General features: G+C 34.7%; 1 protein-coding gene across 13 annotated transcripts in view; it reads right to left on the reverse strand.

Moving 5' to 3' along the window:
* EPHA5 (EPH receptor A5) overlaps positions 1–12,349 on the reverse strand; it is a 408,104-nt gene that overhangs the window by 325,976 nt on the left and 69,779 nt on the right. The gene's annotated exons all lie outside the window — the stretch shown is intronic.

Below are 12,349 nucleotides of genomic sequence, written 5' to 3' on the forward strand. Positions count from 1 at the left end.
CACATTGCAGGCAGATGCTTTACCACCTGAGCCACCAGGTAAACTTCAAGGTACCAGGGAAACCCCCCAAACTGGGTTACGAAGGGTTTAATCATACATGTACCCACAAATATAAACCTAGAGACAGAAAGAAAATAGAGATATACAAATTATAGACTAGTAATACAGAGAACCTCATCATTTCAAATACTAAGTGATTTTTTGTTATACATAACCTGAGAATGCATTAATTCTTTCTTACTAATGCTTATTTTATGCCTAATAACCTTAAATGTTATGAATATATACAGGATGTAAAAAATTAAGTACGATTTATATAGCTTTCAAAATACTATTCAGTCAAATAAGAGATCTCAACCTCTCTCTCCTAGCAAACTATCAACACTACAGTTTTGAGAATGTCACTGTACCATACCACATTTTATACAGTGTAAGTCAGATTTTTATTCTTCATAAAGATGTTATTATAACAAATTATTTTAAACCTGTCTAGAATCTGTGGGAATAAAAGTACATGCAATTTTGTTTTAAATCTTTAAAAATTATCCTGAAACACACAGAGTAATGAAACCGTACATACTGATTTTCAATAAATCCAAAATGTGATTTCAGACATTAAATATTATAGATAATAAACTTCATAGAACCTCATTTCTTTAGACATGAAATTAAATGGAGCGTTATTGCTTGATTCTGTTCAACTGACACAGATGTGAAAAATGGCATCACAAGGGATGCACATAAATCGTATACCTTAGATGGCCACTCTCAGAATTCTAGCTGCCATCAGAAAGACAGAAGTAAAAGGTGTTAATGAGGGAAAACTGATGAGTTCACTCAAATCACAAGACAGACATCAAGACTGTATCTTTCCTAACAACATTTACATTAGAGGGTTACATGAAACCTTAGTTCATTCATTTAATCTCACTTTTGCCCCCTCTCAAAATGTATATAAATTGTACTTTGCCTCTGATTTTCTAATCAGCTTTGTCTCTCATTAAACTATTTACAGTTTCTTCATGAAGCCATCCAGATATCAATGTTATTTATTATAAATGGTTACTAAATCCTATGCTTAATATTTCATGGAAAAAAGCATCTCAACTAACCAAATGAAAATAACAAAAGTGATTAATTTATTGTAAGAAGATTAAATGTATTTCCTTTGAATTAATAAATCAGAAAAGAGCATCAAAAAAAGCTCTTCCCTGAAAAAGGAAAACCAAAATGCCACGTTATCTCTGTTTTAGATTCTCTTATTTTTAAGAGTTCTACAATGCAAATAACAAACATATTTCTAATCCCTGGCCTTGAATCATTTATAAAAGACCTATTTCTGCATCTTATAGTCCAACAGGGCCCTACTAGCAAGTCAAAAGAACTGGACAAGTAAAAGGAATAGTAGCATTTTGCAAGATAATAAGGCAAAAAATTAACAGTCTTTGTCTGTACAAAGTCCAAGGTACCACAAATATTATTAAAAATGCAAGCAAAGCAGCACTTGACAAGACAGCTTAATAGGTACTACTTTGGGTGATAATTTCTAAGTATGTGCTTAAGTATGTTACTCCTCTGAATATTCTCAATTGAGAAGAGAAAAACTGTAATTTTATTTGATGTTAGAATATATCATGGTGGGATTTTATTTATCTTTCTTTTCAAGTGTCCAAAATATAAATGAAGGCTCACATTTTCTATTTCTAATGAATGAACAGGAGTAATTCCTTTTAAATAATTATGGCCGTAAGCCATTCAGAGACTCAAAAAGGTAATATAGATGCATTTCCAATAAATAGCTGCTCCTATCTAGACAAATACACTAAGAAACAAACAAAAATATTTCCTTTATTTTAGATTGGCTAGCTGAAATAAAATGCTGAATTCTTTGAAGTTGTCTTCCCTTTTAATACAAAGAAGATATCTTGCTATCCTAAGCAAATATCTTATTTACAAAGAAGAAACAAGTGGATGAAGAGAAAGTAACACTCTCCGAGAACTTAAGATCACAACAGGTATATTCCCAGACACTTTTGCAAAGGTCATGTCAATGAACTATCGTAATTTAAAGAAGAGTATAGACAGAAAATGCAATATTTTCAGTGTAATTTTGTTGGAATTCCTGTTTCCATAGCATAATAAAAGTATTTGTTGATTACTATAAGTGAGGTGCCTGGGCAGTTTGGACACATCGTCATTGCACATAATTTAGTGGATTTAGTTCTATTCTTCAGGTCCCACTACTCCTCAAACCCCACCCTCTAAGCCTAGACTTTTCTCTGTGTTTGCTTTCTCCTCATTCCTATTTCTATGACTTAATATTAAAGAACTGATTACACACCCAGCTTGAGCTGGCTAAATTTCTCTCTCAAACTCTTGGGCTTGCTTCTTTCCCCACTGGCCACTGAAAACAAATCAGTTTCATTCTAATCCCATGTTTGGCCAGGCATCAAAATTCAGCCACATTTATCAGAGAAGTGGAAAAGAAAAAGGACTGGTTTTCATATCCATATGTGTATCATGGAGTTACCAACTTTTCCTATGCAAGGTATTAAGAGCTGTTTTCTCCCTGCCTGCTTCTCACAGCCCTATTTGATTTCTTCCCCCAAGCTTGTAGTATCTCTTATATTTTTAGCATTTATTTCATTTCCAAGCCCCTTGCCTGTACAACACCTTGTGTGCATTCACAGTTTAAAACAGTGACTCAGGACACTTAGCCTAGATTAAGTTTCCCCTTATATTATGTCCCCAAATACACATGAAGAATCATCAAGTGAACAGAGTCATTTTGACCTTTCAGGTTATGAGGAGGCTTGGTATTTAGTTCTGTTTTCATTATTGTGTGTTTATATGTTTCTACATAGAGATTAATTTACTGAGGCTAAAGTACAGTGATCAGAAACACTGAAGCAGAGGCCTGCATATACATACTTAACTGGTCTTGTATAAAGAAAAGATTATCAGCCTGAAGTCCTAGAATTAGTCCCAGCTTTTACAGTATCTAGATGCATAAACCAAGAATTAACCACTGGTATACTGGTTACATTGGAGAAGGCAATGGCACCCCACTCCAGTACTCTTGCCTGGAAAATCCCATGGATGGAGGAGCCTGCAAGGCTGCAGTCCATGGGGTCGCTGAGGGTTGGACACAACTGAGCGACTTCACTTTCACTTTTCACTTTCATGCATTGGAGAAGGAAATGGCCAACCCACTCCAGTGTTCTTGCCTGGAGAATCCCAGGGACGGGGGAGCCTGGTGGGCTGCCGTCTATGGGGTCGCACAGAGTTGGACACGACTGAAGTGACTTAGCAGTAGCAGCATACTGATTACATAATCTAGAATGAGAACTGAAACTCTCTATCCCAGTCATCTAATATCCAATATAAAACATCATAAGTGGCCTTAAAAGATCTACTTCCATTGTTTACTTTAGAAATGAGAAAAATTAAAGACCAGATTTTCTCAAGCTCACAAAATACCACCCTGAGCATCTCCTCTGTCCATACCCTGTCTGTGCCTCTGCCTTCTTATTAGCATGTCTGTCCATGAAGTCTGGATTTGTGTGTGGGATTCCTTGATTCACTACACTAATTTTACTCCACTCTGTTGAAACTAAATTCACATTTTCTTTCAGACATGATTTAACCATGACTAATTCTTTTTCTTCCTTTCTCCCTTCTATATTTCCTTTCTTTATCTCCCTCTATATTATTACTCTGAAACAGATATGAAAGTAAAGACATAATTCTCTTTTCTCTACTATATCTCAGAATCTGATACCATAAGACACAGGGTAGGAAACTCAGTAAATATTTTATAATGAATGAATTAATATCAAACATATATATTCCTCCTGTTAAGAGATATGTTAATATGAAATTTGAAATAATTCAAACATGGTAAATAAATGATTATATGATTTGCTTTTTGTTTTACTTTGAACAAAAATAAATTTTGTTCTCTGTAAATTGTCTGAACTTTATAAATTCAAATAAAGGAATGTTTATAAGCTCATATTTTTGAAAGTTAGTCTTCAGTGAAAACTTCTAGGAATTTAAGACATTATTTTTATTCTAATCATACAACTACTTTCAGTTTAGTCCTGCATATTAACCTGTAGAACTAGCTTTCTTTAGCATTAAATTTTCCCAGTTATAACTTAAGAGTTTAGTATAGATTAATTAGATACTTTTAGCATAAAATGTTTTAACATATTCAGTTTTTATTTTTCACTCACTAACCTTTTTCATTATTCTATACAGATTAAAAGCCTAGGAGGTAGCATATCAGTTACTGGCACTGTACCTTCTTTCCTTTTCAGTCAAACAATATTACGACCATCTTAATCATTTTATTTGGCAGAGCAATGTTAAAACATAGCTAGGGGTCAACTGCTTCCAGCTTTACTCTGCAATGTCCAAGGCATAACTCTGCAACAAGACCTTGTTTATCATATAAACGCTTCTTTGAATATAGTGTTAACTGTCCTAAAACTCAGCACTCAGAAAACTAATCTTGTCCCATCGATATATGGTAAGTAGATGGGAAAACAGTGGAAACAGTGGCAGACTTTATTTTGAGAGGCTCCAAAATCACTGCAGATTGTGACCACAGCCATGAAATTAAAAGACACTTGCTCATTGGAAGAAAAGCTATGACCAAACTAGACAGCATATTAAAAGCAGAGATATTACTTTGCCAGCAAAGGTCAATCTAGTCAAAACTATGGTTTTTCCAGTAGTCATGTAAGGATGTAAGTGTTGGACTATAAAGAAAGTTGAGTGCTGAAGAATTGATGCTTTTGAACTGTGGTGTTGGAGAAGACTCTCGAGGGTGCCCTGGACTGCAAAGAGATCCAACCAGTCCATCCTAAAGGAAATTGGTCCTGAATATTCATTGGAAGGACTGATGCTGAGGCTGATACTTTGGTCACCTGATGCGGAGAGCTGACTCACTGGAAAAGACCCTGATGCTGGGAAAGATTGAAGGTGGGAGGAAAAGGAAATGACAGAAGATGAGATGGTTGGATGGCATCACTGACGCAATGGATGAGTTTGAGTAAGCTCCGGGAGTTGGTAATGGACAGGGAAGCCTGGCATGCAGCAGTCCATGGGGTCACAATGAGTCAGACACGCCTGAGCAACCGAACTGAACTGTCCATTATGCTTTAATATCACAACATTCTGTACAATGCACTTGAAATGCTCCACGAGAAATTAATTCTAGGCTTCTCATTTTCTTCAAAAAACTGTTAGATATCATTTATTATTTTTCTTTGTATGTGCAGTATGTTTGCTAACATCACTGAAGATATCCTGGCCTCATATTACGAATTAACTGCTGCTTTTAAAACAGTAGCACCTATCCAAGATCTTAGAAAGTGCCTGGGAAATGGTTTGACTCTGTGCTCAAATTCAGAAATCTGGCATTTTACCCCCTTTAACTAGTGATCAACATATTCCAATTGCTACTGCATCATAAGTTTACCTAAAGTTTAGAACTTCTGGAAGCTTCCTGCTCTTTCAAAACTTAGATGAACTACCACATGAAAAATCAGAAATTTCAAACAAACCAGAGATTTTTTTGTTTCTCTATGTTTCTATAATAATTTATATTTTTAATATCAGATTTTTTAGATTATTGCATTTTTTCAATTTTGCTATACTGATTAAAATTAGGTAAAATATACTCAAGTAAGAAAATAAATGAATTGCTTACTTTCTCATTTTCTTATTTCCTCAGTTTCTCATTATGATAAATGATTACTAATATTCTTCCTGGGCTTCCCTGGTGCCTCAGTGGTAAATAATCCACCTGCCAATGTAGGAGACACAGGTTCAATGGGTCAAGAAGGTCCCCTGGAGAAGGAAATGGCAACCCATTCCAATATTCTTGCTGGGAAATCCCAAGGACAGAGAAGCCTTGTGGGCTACAGTCCATGGGGCCGCAAAAAGTGTCGGACATGACTTAGCAACTAAACAACAAAAAATATTATTCCTCATAACATTAGACTTGCTATGCTTATATAAACTCATTACGTTTTTCCTTCCTGTTGGATGTACAACTGAGCTTATTTGTCTCTGTGTGCATGCAGACATCTGCCACTACCTAATACATTCAACCCAGGACATTTCTTCTGAGAGAAAATAGGATAGAAAAATCCTCACAGAATAAGAGACTTAGGATCATTATTAATGGTAAAAAAAAAAAAAAAAGTTGAGAATCCTATTATTGTTGGGACAGACTTTTTTGTCTGTTCTTACTACTTCTGATGTGTTACCCTCCACTAGAAGCCATTCATCATTAAAAAGAAACACTGTATTATTAAGACCAGTGCATGCTGGACACACATATAATCCCTAAGCCTCCTGCCTGTCCAGTGGCTGCCCAAATGCTTAAACAGTCAGAGTCAAGTAGAAAACCAAATTTTTACTTGGGAGATAACACAATGCTTTAAAAGAAACTTTATTATAATTCAAAGATAATCATGGAATGTGTGAAAACCTCAAAGCTATATTATAGGAACAACAGATCAGAGCTACAGCTAGTGAACCTACATTTGAGAATATTAATTTTCTCATATGCACTGTATACATGACATAATCATACAGAACACAACCACATCATTTTTCAGAGGAGTAAACAGATCTAGAGAGAGTGATATGTTTTTAGTGCCAAATTAACGTCTCAGATCAGAGCTCTCTGATATTAATTTTTTCTCTTTTAGAAGGGTTAAAATTCTAATGTATAAAATATAGTGGCATATGAAGTAATACTAACCATTATAAGAGAAAAATTTTCATTACCTGATGAACTAGGTATTTAGATTTTCATAACATAAAACTGTGGGCCTTTGTTGTGGAATTCTAGCGTCCATCCTTCCTTGCTCAGTTTACTGCGTTTTTTATCAAGACAACACAAGTCCATTTAGCAACCGAAACATCTCAGTTTTTATGCATAATCACCAGGACAAGATGGTTTTAAAAGAAAGATATTTGTAGCATTAGTTTCTGTTTCAGAAATTAAATCTTAAAGCTATGGCTTTTTAGTAAAATAAATATGACAAAATGTATCAACTTTCAGTGAAAATCATTTGAATCAATAATCTTGTTACACTTCCTCAATAATATGTTAGTGGAAAAAAGATTGCATCAAATAGGTGTTTTTGTTGTTTAAAACATCTTTAAAATTCATGAGTATGAAATAGCAATATTGCTAGAAATGACTCAATTAATTTTCTATGTATGAAATAAAGCTGTAGTCAATTACTTTATTGCCCACAGAATAGTACAAATATTTATGGGCTCAAATTCAATTTGTGAAACAAAATCACTTGAGAAAGATAGAGTTGAAAACTTTCAAGTTTATATGGATATTTTCAGATGGAAATTTATAGACAATTGAGCATCTGTCTACAACACTAAATAAGAATCATGAAGAGATTTTTTTTTAACCTGGAAAAACAATTCATTTTTTTTCTAATGTTGCAGTCAGCATTTTTTTTTCAAAAAGGAAAGAAAACATATGGATTCTTTCTTTATTTATTCTTTTTAAAAGTTTTTTTAATGTGGATCGTTTTTAAAGTCTTTGTTGAATTTGTTACAATATTGCTTCTGTTTTATGCTTTTTGGCCACAAGGCATGTGGGATTTAACTCCCCAACCAGGAATCAAACCTACGCTCTGTACTAGAAGGTGAAGTCTTAACCACTGGACTGCCAGACAAGTCCCGCTTCATTTATTCTTTAAAAAATATCCAAGTGCACAAGAAATGAATTAGAGATTGGAAAAAGCAAAAGCAAAATATCAGATAATTATTCACAGAGAACTTTATCACTTAAACAAAAAGGTATTTCTTATAAAATACTGTAATGAATATTATCTAAAAACAAAAAAGAAAAAGTATATAACATGACTGCTTCTATATTTGTCATTCTAGTTTTAAGAAGGTATATATTGAACAGTTTCACATTAAATAAAATAATAAAAGATATCTGAATACCTCGTTTATATTTGGCTTTTTTCTTGAAAAGTCTACTTAAAAAAACAAATTCAAACGTCACTTGGTCAATAATAATTTTAAAAGGCAGAATGAGCTTAGTGAATATGTATGCCCAAAATTAGCAAATTAATAAACTCAATTAAAATCTCCCATCAAATATGGCATGTTTGTGATTTTGTGCCATGTAAATTTTTTAAAAAGCTGCTAGAAATGGATTTATAAGCCACTGATCTAGTTTAGCTCCATTTTATACAATATATTGAGACACTTCCATTTTTATGTGATAGTATCTTGCTGCTGCTAAGTCATTTCACTCGTGTCCGACTCTGTGCGACCCCAGAGACGGCAGCCCACCAGGCTCCCCTGTCCTTGGGATTCTCCAGGCAAGGACACTGGAGTGGGTTGCCATTTCCTTCTCCAATGCATGAAAGTGAAAAGTAAAGTGAAGTCGCTCAGTCCTGTCTGACTCTTAGCGACCCCAATGACCGCAGCCCACCAGGCTCCTCTGTCCATGGGATCTTCCAGGCAAGAGTACTGGAATGGGGTGCCATGGCCTTCTCCAGATAGTATCTTACCCTGTATATTTTCTGTCCTGTTACACCAAGAAATTTGATAACTTGTAAAACTGTAGTAATATAAATAATCTTTTGTGTACTCTTGCATAAGTTCACCTAGTCTGTGAGTTCATATCTTTACAAAAAGATGACTGTGATCTCAATTTACAAACTTGCATTAGTGACAGTGGTACACATTTACCACGGAGATTTTAAGATCTAAGGAGTCATATGTTTCTCCTGTGTTTCAGGGTTTCACGGTGGATACACACACACAGACACTGATACAGACACTCACAAACAGACTCACAATGAAGAATTCCTTCCTGACAGTCATTATGAGATGTTAGAGAATGGTCCTTCAAGTGTTATTTAAATATACATGTTCTCAATAACACTTAAAATTTTAGAGTGGCATTACTATTCTCTTCAATATAAATACTGTCCTGTTATAGACAGCTAAATATTCTATGGGGATGCCTTCTTTTTGAAGCAATATGAAAGTTTAGGTAAATGAGGGAAAAAACTGTTTCACTTGGGATTCAGTTTAATGAAAATAGATTAACCTTTGGTGCATTTAATGTTGTAGGCAAAAAGGATACAATATACACTCACTATTCTGGCAAAAAAAATTTTTTAAAAAGGAAAAAAGATTTCAGTAAACCATTTGCAACACTGGATGATTTATCCAGCCTAAAACATATACCAGGAAACATAATGTTGTCTGTGGTCCTGGTCTTTATGCCACCCTCATTTTTCAACAGACATTATATTTCTGGTGCAGGCTTTACAAACAGCACCCATAATCAACTCCATGTCTCACATTAATCATGTTCTTATAGTCACTGGCTATTCAACACAAATCTCCATCTCAGTTTTTGTTGGGAAACAGCCACATTGGAGCTTTGAGTTTATTCAAGTTTAAGTGATTATATTGCCATTATACAGATTAAAGTTTACAGGGTCCACTTGCCACAGTCGGATTAAGGACGCTGTAGAAATGGAGGGTGTCTATAGTTACTTTATTGTACAGTCAGAAGCTGGAACTTCCATATGGAACAGCTTTATTTTTCAGAACTCCAGGGCTGCTCTCTGTGAGGTGGAAGTAAAAGAAGAAACAGCCATGGATCTACTGAAATTTCTTCCTTTGTATTTGTTGGGCCTTTTCTGGCCAAAATTCTTCTGTCAATATAAACCAGCTACTTAAGTAGAAGTATACACTTTAGTAAAAATATGAAAATTTTAAGTGTCTCTTGATAGTTCTAAAATGACAATTCCAATTTTTTAGTGTTCATTTTTACATGTTTTTGATCATTAGCTTAACACAAATTTAACTCTGGCCTACATTAAACTATAGAGTTATTATTAATATAATAGGGTTTACTAGTTGAAGATAATGATTGACATACTTATAGAAATTTTCTACCCACTCAATGTAAATATTTTATTGTATTTTATTAATGAATTTTTTATTTGAGAATTACTGTGAAATGGATTTTTCTGAGAATGCTAAGAATTCTAGACAATTTCTGTAAAAACCTTTAAAGCGTTAGTGAAATTACAGCAGAAGGAAAGATAAATTTCATATTTGCTCTTCCTACTTGGGTCTTCTGCCAGTATTTTTCCTGTATCTTCTTATATTAACCATTAATCATCTTGAGGCCTTTTTTCCCTAGGTTAGTACCCACAAATGAGAACAGTGAAATTAATTTTGCACTGGGGTTTTAATCTTAAAATTGAACCAAGTTTTTAATTGCCTTTTTCTCTCCTTATCAACACAAACCCTTTTGTCAGTATACAAGAGGAAACAAACGTAGGAAATACAGACATCAGGTAAGTCTAGTTATAGTACAAAAATATACATTTTCTATATATATAAAGAACTATATTAATTAAATTTAGAATTATAGCCTAAAGGATCTTATTAATATTTGAGACTTCTATATCTACTTATAGATGGACTATAAACAGGATTCTGAATATGATAAAGGGTATATCCATAATTGCAGAAGGTCACTGTCACTGACTTCCTTTGATTATTCTGTTTTATACAACTAATAGGTATCAAACAGATACATGTACACACATATACATTTGTTGCTGTTCAGTCATCAAGTCACATATGATTCTTTGCGACCCCATGGATTGAAGCACACCAGGCTTCCCTGTATCTCATGATCACATATGTCCATTCTTTTTTGGATTCTTTCCCCATATAGGCCATTACAGAGTACTGAGTAGTATTCCCTGTTCTATATAGTGGGTCCATATTAGTTATCTAATAGGACTTCCCTGGTGGCTCAGATGGTAAAGCATCTGTCTACAATGCGGGAGACCTGGGTTCGATCCCTGGGCCGGGAAGATCCCCTGGAGAAGGAAATGGCAATCCACTCCAGTACTATTGCCTGGAAAATCCCATGGACAGAGGAGCCTAGAAGGCTACAGTCCATGCGGTCGCAAAGAATTGGACACGACTGAGCCACTTCACTTTACTTCACTTTCACTTATTAGTTATGTATTCTAATATTATCTATTATATACTGTGTATTCATCTAGTCAAGGCTATGGTTTTTCCTGTGGTCATGTATGGATGTGAGAGTTGGACTGTGAAGAAGGCTGAGCGCCAAAGAATTGATGCTTTTGAACTGTGGTGTTGGAGAAGACTCTTGAGAGTCCCTTGGACTACAAGGAGATCCAACCAGTCCATTCTGAAGGAGATCAGCCCTGGGATTTCTTTGGAAGGAATGATGCTAAAGCTGAAACTCCAGTACTTTGGCCACCTCATGCGAACAGTTGATTCACTGGAAAAGACTGTGATGGGAGGGATTGGGGGCGGGAGGAGAAGGGGATGACAGAGGATGAGATGGCTGGATGGCATCACTGACTCGATGGACGTGAGTCTGAGTGAACTCCGGGAGTTGGTGATGGACAGGGAGGCCTGGCGTGCTGCGATTCATGGGGTCACAAAGAGTCGGACACAACTGAGCAACTGATCTTATCTGATCTGATACATACATAACTGATTCTTCATTGTACACCTGAAACTAACACAACATTGTAAATTAAATATACTTCTATAACTTTTTTTTAATTCACAATGAGATATTAATACATAGTCCTTACTCTTGGAAATCTCAGACTCTTTGATAACATTTCCCTATTTTACTTTTGGCAGCTTACTGAACACAGGATACTTTTTTTTAATTTAAATGTGTGTTTATTTGGGAAAATGCAGGTAGATACGGAATCAAGTTTTAGAAAGGTTATAGGAAACAGGAACTCATCCATGCTGCTGAAGGGAGAATACATTGGTAGCCAAATTTATGGAGCTGTTTGGCAATACATGATAAATTTAACACTTTTTAAGCTAGGATTTTCACATATGACTAGAGATAGATATGCCAAGATGATATTTCCAATGTTGTACCAGCCAAACATTTGAAACCACTGCCATCACTAAGAATGAATAAAATGTTATATTCTTACTATATACCATTATACAAAAGTTAATATTCATTCATTTATATAAAGATCTCAAATACACAATGATGACAGGGACATGAAAATTTTAAATACAGTGAAACACTTATCTTTACTTTAAATATAAACAAAACTACTACGAATTATGTTTTATTACACCCATATAATCATATGGTGCTAAAAGTACAACTGAACAGGAAAAATACACTAAATTCATGAGTCTAGATCAATGAAAAGGATCCAATTTGAAGAATGCAGAGAAAGACTGAATAAAAAGTAGTCAGAACCTATATTTCATGCAAAGATGGGCACAA

This window comes from Bos taurus, chromosome 6 (genome assembly GCF_002263795.3).
Source record: "Bos taurus isolate L1 Dominette 01449 registration number 42190680 breed Hereford chromosome 6, ARS-UCD2.0, whole genome shotgun sequence".
Taxonomy (NCBI): Eukaryota; Metazoa; Chordata; class Mammalia; order Artiodactyla; family Bovidae; genus Bos; species Bos taurus.